Below are 11,637 nucleotides of genomic sequence, written 5' to 3'. Positions count from 1 at the left end.
AGCTATACCTCTCTTGGGCATATACCCAAAAGATGCCTCAACATATAAAAGAGACACGTGCTCCACTATGTTCATCGCAGCCTTATTTATAATAGCCAGAAAATGGAAAGAACCCAGATGCCCTTCAACAGAGGAATGGATACAGAAAATGTGGTACATCTACACAATGGAATATTACTCAGCTATCAAAAACAACGAGTTTATGAAATTCGTAGGCAAATGGTTGGAACTGGAAAATATCATCCTGAGTGAGCTAACCCAATCACAGAAAGACATACATGGTATGCACTCACTGATAAGTGGCTATTTGCCCACATGCTTGAATTACCCTAGATCCCTAGAACAAACGAAACTCAAGACGGATGATCAAAATGTGAATGCTTCACTCCTTCTTTAAATGAGGAAAAAGAATACCCTTGGCAGGGAAAGGAGAGGCAAAGATTAAAACAGAGACTTAAGGAACACCCATTCAGAGCCTGCCCCACATGTGGCCCATACATATACAGCCACCCAATTAGACAAGATGGATGAAGCAAAGAAATGCAGACCGACAGGAGCCGGATGTAGATCGCTCCTGAGAGACACAGCCAGAATACAGCAAATACAGAGGCGAATGCCAGCAGCAAACCACTGAACTGAGAATAGGTCCTCTATTGAAGGAATCAGAGAAAGAACTGGAAGAGCTTGAAGGGGCTCGAGACCCCAAAAGTACAACAATGCCAAGCAACCAGAGCTTCCAGGGACTAAGCCACTACCTAAAGACTATACATGGACTGACCCTGGACTCTGACCCCATAGGTAGCAATGAATATCCTAGTAAGAGCACCAGTGGAAGGGGAAGCCCTGGATCCTGCTAAGACTGAACCCCCAGTGAACTAGTCTATGGGGGGAGGGCGGCAATGGGGGGAGGGTTGGGAGGGGAACACCCATAAGGAAGGGGAGGGGGGAGGGGGATGTTTGCCCGGAAACCGGGAAAGGGAATAACACTCGAAATGTATATAAGAAATACTCAAGTTAATAAAAAAAAAAAAAGAAAGAAAAAGAAAAAAAAAAGTGACCAACACATCAGCAGCATGGCCACCCCTGAGCCCAGCAGATGGCTCAGTAGGTACAGGCAGTTGCCATCAGAGCAGCTTTGCGGTCCATCCCTGCGGACCCACATACCTGAAGAAGCTCCCATGCAAGCCGCTCCCACACATCGTCCCTGACCACTGCACAAGTGTGTGCATGTGCACACATACACGGAAATGTAAGGAGGATATTTTTAATTATGTTAGCACCCATTAGAGAGTTTAACGTTCTGGAAGATCAAGTTTCAGGGCTGGCCTCTCTTAGCCGTCCTGCTTTATTCTGCAGATGACGGTGAAGGCATCAACAGTGAGGCTGCTTCCTGGTGAGCTGGCCAAATAGCTTCTCTCCAGAGCTTTCTTGTGAGCCTTTGTATGCAATCCAGATGCATCCCATTGACAATATTCACACGGCTAACCCCTTTTATACGAAATCGAGATTCAAATTATTTGTTCCGCCATTACTTTTCTTACCAAAGGAAAGTTCTGAGGCCACACCTTGACCCAGGTGTCTGGTTGAAGGAGTACAAACATGGACTACAAAATAGGACCAGATGTTTCCCCCACCCACCCCTACACACTCAGTCTTGAACACGCCCAGCACGCCCAAGGCAGTTGATTTCCCAGATGTCGTGGTCCTGGTGGTTAGGGATGTAACTGTTGGCAAGAGCTCCGTGTCACACGTTGCTCACACCCCACACATCCATGCTCAAATTGCTCAACCCAGGAGTGAGGAAGAGGGGCAAGGTGGGGAGGGGGATGGGCATGTGGGGAAATGAAAGAAAGAAGAGTGAAGAAAAAAAGGAATTTCTGTTTTCTATATTTGAAATGGGAAGTATTTGTGAGTTCCAAAAGACAAAAACATTGTATCAGATCTACCTAAGGATCCTAACTGGTATTTTTTAGGGAACCCAGAAGCAAACATCTCACTTTACAACTGTGATTGAATAGAGAGTCAGCTTTATGAACAGAAAGGGACTGAACTAAAAAATGCACAAATAAGAAAAGTGTTATTTTCTTTATAGGATGACAGAAGACTCACTTGTCCTGGGTCAGGCAAGAGGGACACAGTCTAATAGGTTGCTGTGGATTGTGGGTCAGGCTATTCACTCTTACCCTGAAACTGGCCCATTTTAAAGTTCATTTTGATTAATGGCCCCTAACAGAAGTGATTCCATTCTGATCTGGTTGGCCTGTGGATGTCTTCAGAGGGAGCCAGGCCACATTAAATTTATTTTTACCATTTAACCATTTAAATTAGATTAATTTAACATCAGCAAACTGCAACTCCCTGACCTCATTCTCCAAAGAGCTCCCTTGACCGCATGTACTTTTCCCTAACATAAGCCATAAATAAATGTCTTACTTTATTGCTCATATTAATATTTCAATTCCTTTTGTTAAAACAATTCACGTTCCCAAAAATTCAAATAACCCTGAATAAGCAGACAGGCCTGTGATAAGGTTCCTTCTGCCTCACTTCATCTCGTTAGAGAGGCTCAACAACCTCCCCCAGAAAAGTAGGAGTGGCGGTGGAGTTCATTACAAATGCCCTCCCAATTTAAAGAATCTACATTATTTGAAACTATAGTGACTCTTAGCATTTGGCATTCTGCAGCCAGCTCTCCCAGTTGTTGCAAGACCCCGACTTTCCCTGAAATGCGAGGGTATCTCGTAACCAGGCACTATGGTTATTAGCAGAAGGGAATGTAAAATGATCTCAAATGACAGCAGATAAATACACAAATTCCAGAGTGAACAATCGGACCTTATGAGGGAGTCAGGTGAGAAAAATCAAAAGATTGGTGGCTGCAGTGTCTGGAGAGATAACACCTGCACTTTAGTGACACCTCTACTGTGCACCCTCCCCAGCCCTGTTTTTAAATTATTTTTTTATTTATAATTTTCTCATATATTACATCCCCATCACAATTCCCCTCCATTCACTTCTCCCTCACCACCTCTCTCTTCCAGATCCACTCCTCCATTTCCAGTTAGAAAAGGGCAAGTCACTAGGGGATATCAACTGAATGTGGCATAGCAAGTCACAATAAGAATAGGCACCTCCCCTCATATTAAGGCTGAATGAAGCAACCCAGTAAGACAAAAAGGGTCTCAAGGGCAGGCCAAAGACTCAGAGCCAAACGCCATCCCACTGTCAGGAGTCCCACAAGAATCAAGCTACACAAGCATAACAAACATGCAGAGAACCTAAGTCAGAGCCTTTCAGGCTCCCTGATTGTCAGTTCACACTCTGTGAGCCCCTACGAGCCCAGGTCAGCTGATTCTGTGGTTTTTCTTATGGTGTTTCTGACACCTCTGGCTCCTACAATCCTTGTTTCCCATCTTAGGAAGGATTCCCAGAACTCCACCCAGTGTATGGCTGTGGCCCTCTATGTCTGCTCCCATCAGTGGCTGATGAAGCCCCTTTGATGACAATTATGCTAGGCTCTGGTGTAAGAGTGTAGCAGAGTATATTTAGGAATCATTTCATTGACTTTTTTTCCAGTGGGGTTTGATACTATCCTAGGTCTCTGGGCTATCCAGCCTCAGAATCCTGACCATCCAGGCAGTGTCCAGGGTGGGCTTCCTCTCCTGGCATGGGTCTCAAGCTGGAGCAGTCAATGATTGGCCACTCCCACACGTTCTTCACCAGCTTTACCCCAGCACATCTTGCCGGCTGGACAAATTTTGTGGCTGGGTTGGAGTCCCAATGACTTTCCTAGCTACAGAAAATGTCCAGTTCAGGCTCTGTATCCCCCTTTACTAGGAGTCTTTGCTAGGGTACCCAAATGCCCCCAATTCCATTCATCTCTCCCAGTACATTCTTCCGTCATCCTCCGGCAACCTGATCCCTCCTATACCCAGTCACACCAGCCCCGGTCCACCCTCCATATCTGTTGTTTTTTTCCCTTCCCATAGAGAGTCATGAGTGCCCTTTGAGCCTTCCTTCTTACTTGCCTTCTCTGGGTCTATATTGCAGCACAATTATCGTCTACTTCCTTTACTTTACAACTAATGTCCACTAAAAATGAATATACACCGTGTTTGTCTTTCTAGGTCTGGGTTACCTCACCCAGAATGATTTTTTTTGTAGTTCCATCCATTTGTCTGAAAGTTTAATGATGTTATTTTCTTAACAGCTGAGTAATACTCCATGGGATACGTGTACCACATTTACTGTATCCATTTGTCAGCTGAGAGACGTCTCAAGAATCTAGACATCATGAAACCAAATAATCCAACTTAAAATGGGGTACAAATTTAAACAGAATTCTCAAGAGAGGAATCGCAAATGGCTAAGAAACACTAAAAAGAAATGTTCAACATCCTTAGCAGTCAGGGAAATGCAAATCAAAATTAATGACTCTGAGATCCAACTTACCCCTGTCAGAATGGCTAAGATCAAACACACTAGTGACAGCTCATGCTGGTGAGGATGTGGTAGGAGTGCTGGTGAGAGTACAAAGTTGTACAGCCGCTTTGGAAATCAATATGGTGGTTTCTCAGAAATTTGGGAATCAATCTACCTCAAGGCCTAGCTATACCACTCCTGAGCATATCCTCAAAGGATGCTGCATTCTACCACATGGACATGTGCTCAACTATGCTCATAGCAGCTTCATTCAGAGTAGCCAGCAACCTCTCCTGTCCTTTTAACCTCTCCTCTTTCATCATTTAGTCTGTTTCTACATGTAGCCTCCAGGAACATTTTTTGTCTTTAGTCTGAAGCCTCAGTTTCCACCAATCAATGAGCAGAGGTGATTAGGAGTGGAGAGAAGTGTCTCAGAGAATATCGGGAAATGTGTTCGTCTCATACTGTCCCTTTCTGCAGTGAACAACTCATGCAGAGGACCAAGGGCTGAGAATAAGCAATTATGTTAGACTCTAAAGAGGACTTTTTTTTTCAATTCTTTTTTTTATTAGATATTTTTAATTTACATTCCAAATGTTATTCTCTTTCCCAGTTTCCCGAACATAAACCCTCTATCCCACCCCCTCCCCTTCTTCTATAAGGCTGTTCCCCTCCCCATACACCTCCCTTCCTCTCCCCCAACATTCCTCTACACTATGGGTCCAACCTTGGCAGGACCAAGGGCTTCTCCTTCCATTGATGCCCAACAAGGCCAACCTCTGCTACCTATGCAGTTAGAGCCATGTATAGTCTTTGGGTAGTGGTTTAGTCCCTGGGAGCTCTGGTTGGTTGGCACTGTTGTTCTTAAGGAGTTGCAAACCCCTGAGGACATTTTTATCAGCCCAGTCTTGTAAGTGCTAGAAGGTGGGTCAGAGTGTTGTGAGATGCTGTCTTCAGACTGACAATGACACTGTACTGTGAGCTCACTGAGGCTGTGTGACCTACACAAGATCAAGCCAACAAGCTCACCGGAGCATTCCAACTCCAACAGGAAGTAAAGCATCTGCAGAGAGCATAACAGGAGACAGGAGGAAAAGTCAAAGAAAATTAAAAGTAATTAGTGAATGGAGCCAGCAACTACTGTTTTATTAGACACTGTTTACTAAAGAGAATTGTTACCTTGCAATCTGTTCAGTTTTCTTGTAAGATTCTATTGTTCGTTGGAGGTTTTTGAGAGTGTTGGATATAAGACAGGATCTCACACTGTACCGTGACTACAACAGCTACTCTGTAGCTGGGGAAGTCCTGCTTCAACCTCTAAAGTTCTGGCATGTACCCCCACACATTGATATTCTTAAAATATCTTAGTTACTTCTTATTTCTATCGCTCCATAAGATATCGTGACCAAGGCACCTTATAAAGGAAAGTGTTTATTTGGGTGGGCTTATAGTGTCAGAATGTGAGTCCATATCGATCATGGCAGGGGAAATAGCAGCAGGCAGGCATAGGGCTGGAGCAGTAGCTAAGACCTCACCTCCCAGAGAGCTATGTTTTGACTTTCAGCAAGCTTGGTCCCTTTAAGAGCCCCTCTCAAGGTACCTTTGTATGAGGCCCTTTAAAGTAATGTACTATTCTCCTCCATCCTGGCATCCCTAGTGAAGCCCCTTCTTTGGGAAACTTTAAAGTTTTCTAAAAATCATAAGGCACAAAGAACTAACTAGGAATAACTTGTGCTTTTCAAAGTCCAGCCCTAGTGACACATTTCATCCAACAAGGTTGCATGTCTCAAACCCTTCCCAAACATTCTACCAACTAGTGATCAACTATTCAAATACATTCAAAATGAGCCTATGGGGGCCATCTTTACTCAAATCACCACAAAACATATGATACTTTTTATTTAAGACTTGTATTAATAGGTGCTTGCAGCTTGACTTTTTTTTAAAATATCAAGTTGTAAACTTTTATTTCAAGTTAAAAATAATGGTCTTAAAAATCTCAATTCAACCAGATAATAAAACAATTTAAAAACATTTAAAGTTTTTAAAAATATGTTTGTCATTACCCCAGAGAAACAGCTTTAGGTAAAAATAACAAAATAATAAAAACCCAGTACAATAAAAACCCATTGTATAGACAATGCAGATAGCTCTAATGTATCTGGACAATGAACAAAAAGCATGGTCTTCAGCATCAATCTTTGTTCATTTCTCTTTTTTAATTTTTTTTTAACTTTTCCACTTTATATCCCACTCACTGCCTGCTCCAGGTCACTCCTCTTACAATCCTTCCCTCCCATCCCTCCTCCCCTTCTCCTCTGAGAGGATGCCCCCACCCCTGAATATCTCCCCACCCTGGCACTTCAAGTCTCTGCAAGACTAGGCGCCTCCTCTCCCACTGAGGCCAGACAAGGCAGGCCAGCTAGAACATATCCCACAGACAGGCAATAGCTTTTGGGATAGCCCCTGCTCCAGTTGTTCAGGACCCACAGGAAGACCAAGCTGTTGTATGTGTGCAAGAAGGCCTAGGCCCAGCTGTGTATGTTCTTTGGTTGGTAGTTTAGTCTCTTAGAGCCCCCAGAATCCAGGTTAGTTGACTCCGTTGGTCTTCCTGTGGAGTTCCTATCCCCTCTGGGACCTGCAATCCTTCCTCCTATTCTTCCTTAAGAGATTTCCTATTACTGGAATCATACATTCCTTCTTGTTGGATGAACAAACTGGCATTTACTCAGCCTTGCCCAACTTAGCCCCAGGAGCAGATGAATTCTCTGATAGTGGATTCTCCGCCTTTCTCTCTGCCATCTTTGTGGTTTAGGGTTGGTTCTCTGTGCATTGACACCAGCAACAGTGTTGAGAAGGATGCCTACCCGGTGTCTCCTCTTCTTGATTTTCCTTTTCCTCTTCATTGAGGTACTTTTTAGGAAGAAGGCACCTACAAATCACCTGTAATCCCAATATATATTCTGTCTCATTGATCTGTCTTGCTCTCCTGCACCCTGGTTGTCAACATCCTCTGTCTATTCTTGAAAAGGAGGGTTAACACTGTAGTTAACACCCATAGCGTCTCCCCATGTAGTAAGGCTTGCTTCCTGTAGTAGGGTCTGGCCTTCAGGAGCGCTCTCCAATACCCTATTCTTCTTCCCACCCTCACTATTCTGGTAATTTTGCTGGTAATTGAGTGGAGGATATCGACGATGTATGTAGCATGTAGTTTTGTCTACCGTGTATTATTTAGTTAGTTAGTTAGCTATTTTATATTGGGCAGAGTTTTATTTTCCTTTACAATTAATAAATACTTCCTGATGACTGCACACGGGGTAAGCCTGATTGGTAGTTCAGAAATATCACAGCAATGGTGTTTTCCTGAGAATGTGTAGTCTTCCATAGTGAGTGCAATGACTTGTATGACGTCACTGTCAAACCAGCAAGATTGCATTTATGCACCCATCGTTTTCAGGATTGTTGGTAACTTGGGACACTTTCCCCAAATCACCTTGCCTCCTTGTGTCACAAGGCCTAACTCTCTCACATTCACTTCAATGACTGTCCCTTTGGTGATCACACCCAGGGTTGTATATAATGGGGAGGAAGGATTCCTTTTCACACCTTAGGCAGGCAAAAGGGAGCTTTCAGCTCAGGGTGTGTGACACAGGCTTTTTGGAAACTTAGACCCGTTGGCCTATGAACCTTTCATATTTAGGTGATTTTCTTATAAAATCATCATCAACAAAGCAGACTTTTGTAACCATTCTCTTCCATGCCTTCTTTTTTCTTTTTCCTGTTTGAATAACTTTCAATACTTCTGTTTCTCCTTGGGCATGAATTTTGGGTAGAAGGACCTCCCATTTTCCTGCCTTTTCTTTTCATTTCTGCTTAACCATGTTGGAAAGTACTTTTGCTCTCTACTGCCCCTCTCTGTCCAGCAGGTGGGCAGGGACGGCTCCCTGTGGAGTCTACTCGACATCCTTCTGCTTGGTGCTTCTCATTTCATGCATCTTAGTGATCTTTTTCATTTGTATTTTCTCATCATGGCACTGTTTAGGTAGAGCTTAGCCTTTAGAACAATCATTTTTTTCCCTCTTTGAACGTTCATGGGCCTCCCAACCTTCCTTCTTTCTCTTTTTCTCATGGTGGTCCAAATGATATCCATATTGTTTGTGGTGCAATTCAATATATTCATTTTGTGGCATGATGACAGCCATGGAGCAGCCATCCACAACCTCCCAGGTTCCAAAAGCTTCTTAATTTCTGGGTATCACTGGCCCATGAGCCTGCTTCACTCAGGCCGGAACAGGAAAGGCTACAGTGCATTTAAGTTCCCAGCAAGTCCCACTCACGAACCCACCCAGGAGCTATCTCAGATCCTCGAATAGAAAACACACACACACACACACACACACACACACACACACACACACACACACACACTAGTTATTCTTAAAATGCCTTTGTTAACTCAATGAGTGGGCACTCCTAAATCTCATAATGGTTATGGTCTACTGTGCAAATGCTGGCTTTAACTGGAACTCCGCAGAGCCTGTGACATCTGTTGCCTTAGCACCCTTTTCTCCTTCAACATCAAACTCCACTCTCTCCATCTCCTACACCATGAAGGTACTTCCTGGGATTCTTCTTCTTTATGGCAGCCTAGTGTACAAATACATCTTTCTTGGTGTCATTCTGTTAATGAAACCAGTTCCCTTCTCTTCCTTACCTTGAGCAATTGCACTGTTCCCCAGTCAGTCCTTGGGATGATCTTTCAGTCCCTTCAGTGGGGTAGTGGTGGATTACTAAATCTGCAAGGCTGCAGGGCTTGCCAGTGGACTCGCCATTGCCCTTGGAACTGGACTTGGTGACACAGGCACTGAGGACAGCAGTAAATGCATCCCAACCTCAATCCTCGTGATTGGTTGCAATGATGGTGACTGAGGCCAGTCTCTCAGTGTGGAGTCATAGCTCCCTGGAAGTGGTTCTCCTTCCTGCTATGGACTGAACTCATATAAAACACTTTAGATTTAATATATGTAATGTTTTGAGGACCTGTGAGTATCCAATGTGTGTGGAGGTAAGAGGACAACCCTGAAATTATCTCTCTCCCTCCACCTTTGTGTGGACTCTTGGGAAAAACTCAAAAGTTATCACATTATCAGATTAGCAAGTTATTAGTTTCCTGAAATAAATGTCTTTGCCTGCTAAGCCATCTCACTAGCCCATTTATCATGTATTCTTTTTTAAAATATTTATTTATTTAATTTATATGAGTACACTGTAGCTATATTCAGACCCACCAGAAATGGGCATCAGATCCCATCACAGATGGTTGTGAGCCACCTTGTGGTTGCTGGGAATTGAACTCAGGACCTCTGGAAGAGCAGTCAGTGCTCTTAACCACTGAGCCATCCCTCCAGCCCTTATCACATATTCCTGGGAACTGTAATGTACTAATAGTTTTAAATAAGCTTCTTGTCTGTCCTGCTGAATCCTGGTATATACCATATACCACTGATATAAAAGCCCATACCCCAAACTCTTCTCTTTACTTGAGTGATGAGAATGAAGAGAACTCTCCCAAATCGTGGATATCATTTAATTTAAAAAAAAACTGTTTAAGCTGATACTAAACACAGGAAGTTCTGACTATGACAACAGAAAAGAATAGAGTCAAGGAGTCTAAACACACAGGAGAGCTACAGTGGGGAGGAGCTTTTCTTCAAGGACAGCAGGTTGCTGCACTGATGGTTATTAGGCTGCCTCTGGACACAAAAGGAAGGGGTAGGGGGTGATAAGATGACAGATGGCTCAGTGCTGAAGAGCACATAATACTCTTGCAGAGGACCCAAGCTTCCTTTTCAGCACACAGATCAGGCAGCCCACAGGGTCTCAGACACCTTCTTCTTGACTCTATGGGCACCTACATGTAACATATGCTTATGCTTGTCCCATGGGAGTGTATACTATATATATTACATACTAAATATACTATATAGTATATTATACTACTGTATTGAACTACTATATTAATTATATTATGTATATTATATATCATATTATATAGTATATATATTCACATGGAACAGACATGTACATATGTATGCATATATGTAATATATAGTATATATTATATAGTATAGTTTGTTAGAGTTATATAGAGTTATAAATGCATATAGAAGGGGAATGGTCAATTCCCAGTGGTCATAAGTATGGTATTTTGTAAGAAGCTATTTGCTTTGTATAAGAAATGGATTAGGGGGCAGTTTATTCTTCAAGACATTCCAGTGCCACTGTGATCCTCGAAGTATACCAGTAACCCTGGTCTTTATGGCTACTCTAATCTCTATAGTTAATCTAGTCCCTGATTTAAGAGTTGAATTAAGGAAAGATACATATGCTATTACAGGAAGGGAAGACACCACACATGCTCAAAGAGTGGGAGTGTAGGGACAGATGGGTATCACACTTTTAATAGGTAGCAGGCTGTGGAATAAGGTCCAAGAATTTACCTATTCTTTGTCTTCTGGGGTCCTTGTTACATACTCAACAAAAATTGGAATATAGCCATGAAAGGTAGGAATAACATATGTATCCAGAGACTTATCTACACTCAAATATGAGCACCCTAGAAATACTTCACCAGATCCCAATATGCATCTACGATTGATCTTTACTTTGTGGTCCTATTATTTTGCCAAAAAAAAGTCCAACTAACTGAAAAATTCATTTGAGAGTCTATGCTTTGTGTTTTAAAATAATCTTCCTTCCTTCCTTCATTCCTTTCTTTCTCTCTTTCTTACTGAAGTGGCATGGCAAAGGGATTACACCAAGGATGTTTGGGGAAAACCATATGGAAAGACTCCTAAATAAATATTCCTTTCCCTTAAAAATGTAATTGGAGTTACCCTACAAAGAGAATGCTGCTCCCTGCAGAACCCGTAAGTTGCCGCGTGGAAAGCTCGTTTCCAGCCGCTGTTGGTCAGGGATGTTCTCTGCACTGCCTAAGGGCCTGAAGCTCTGAACTGTGAGCCTCGTACTCTTGCTGGATTGTTTATGTGCCACATAATGGTGTCTTCAATCATTTTATCACGGGTCATTTAAGAGCAATAAAACACCACACTTTATGCTTACGGGCATGAAGCAGTTACATACATTCAGCCTGCTCCTGCTGAGCTTCAAGGGTCTTTTCACCGGCAGCATGAGTACATGATCATGCCACAATAA

General features: G+C 42.9%; 1 pseudogene; it reads right to left on the bottom strand.

Moving 5' to 3' along the window:
- Positions 1–7,838: 7,838 nt before the first annotated feature.
- On the bottom strand, positions 7,839–8,612 carry Nsa2-ps13 (NSA2 ribosome biogenesis factor, pseudogene 13; annotated as a pseudogene).
- Positions 8,613–11,637: the final 3,025 nt, after the last annotated feature.

The sequence above is a fragment of the Rattus norvegicus genome, chromosome 2 (assembly GCF_036323735.1).
Source record: "Rattus norvegicus strain BN/NHsdMcwi chromosome 2, GRCr8, whole genome shotgun sequence".
In the NCBI taxonomy this organism is placed as follows: Eukaryota; Metazoa; Chordata; class Mammalia; order Rodentia; family Muridae; genus Rattus; species Rattus norvegicus.
Note: the sequence above shows the minus strand (reverse complement) of the source record. Positions and strands in the feature narration are given on the sequence as shown.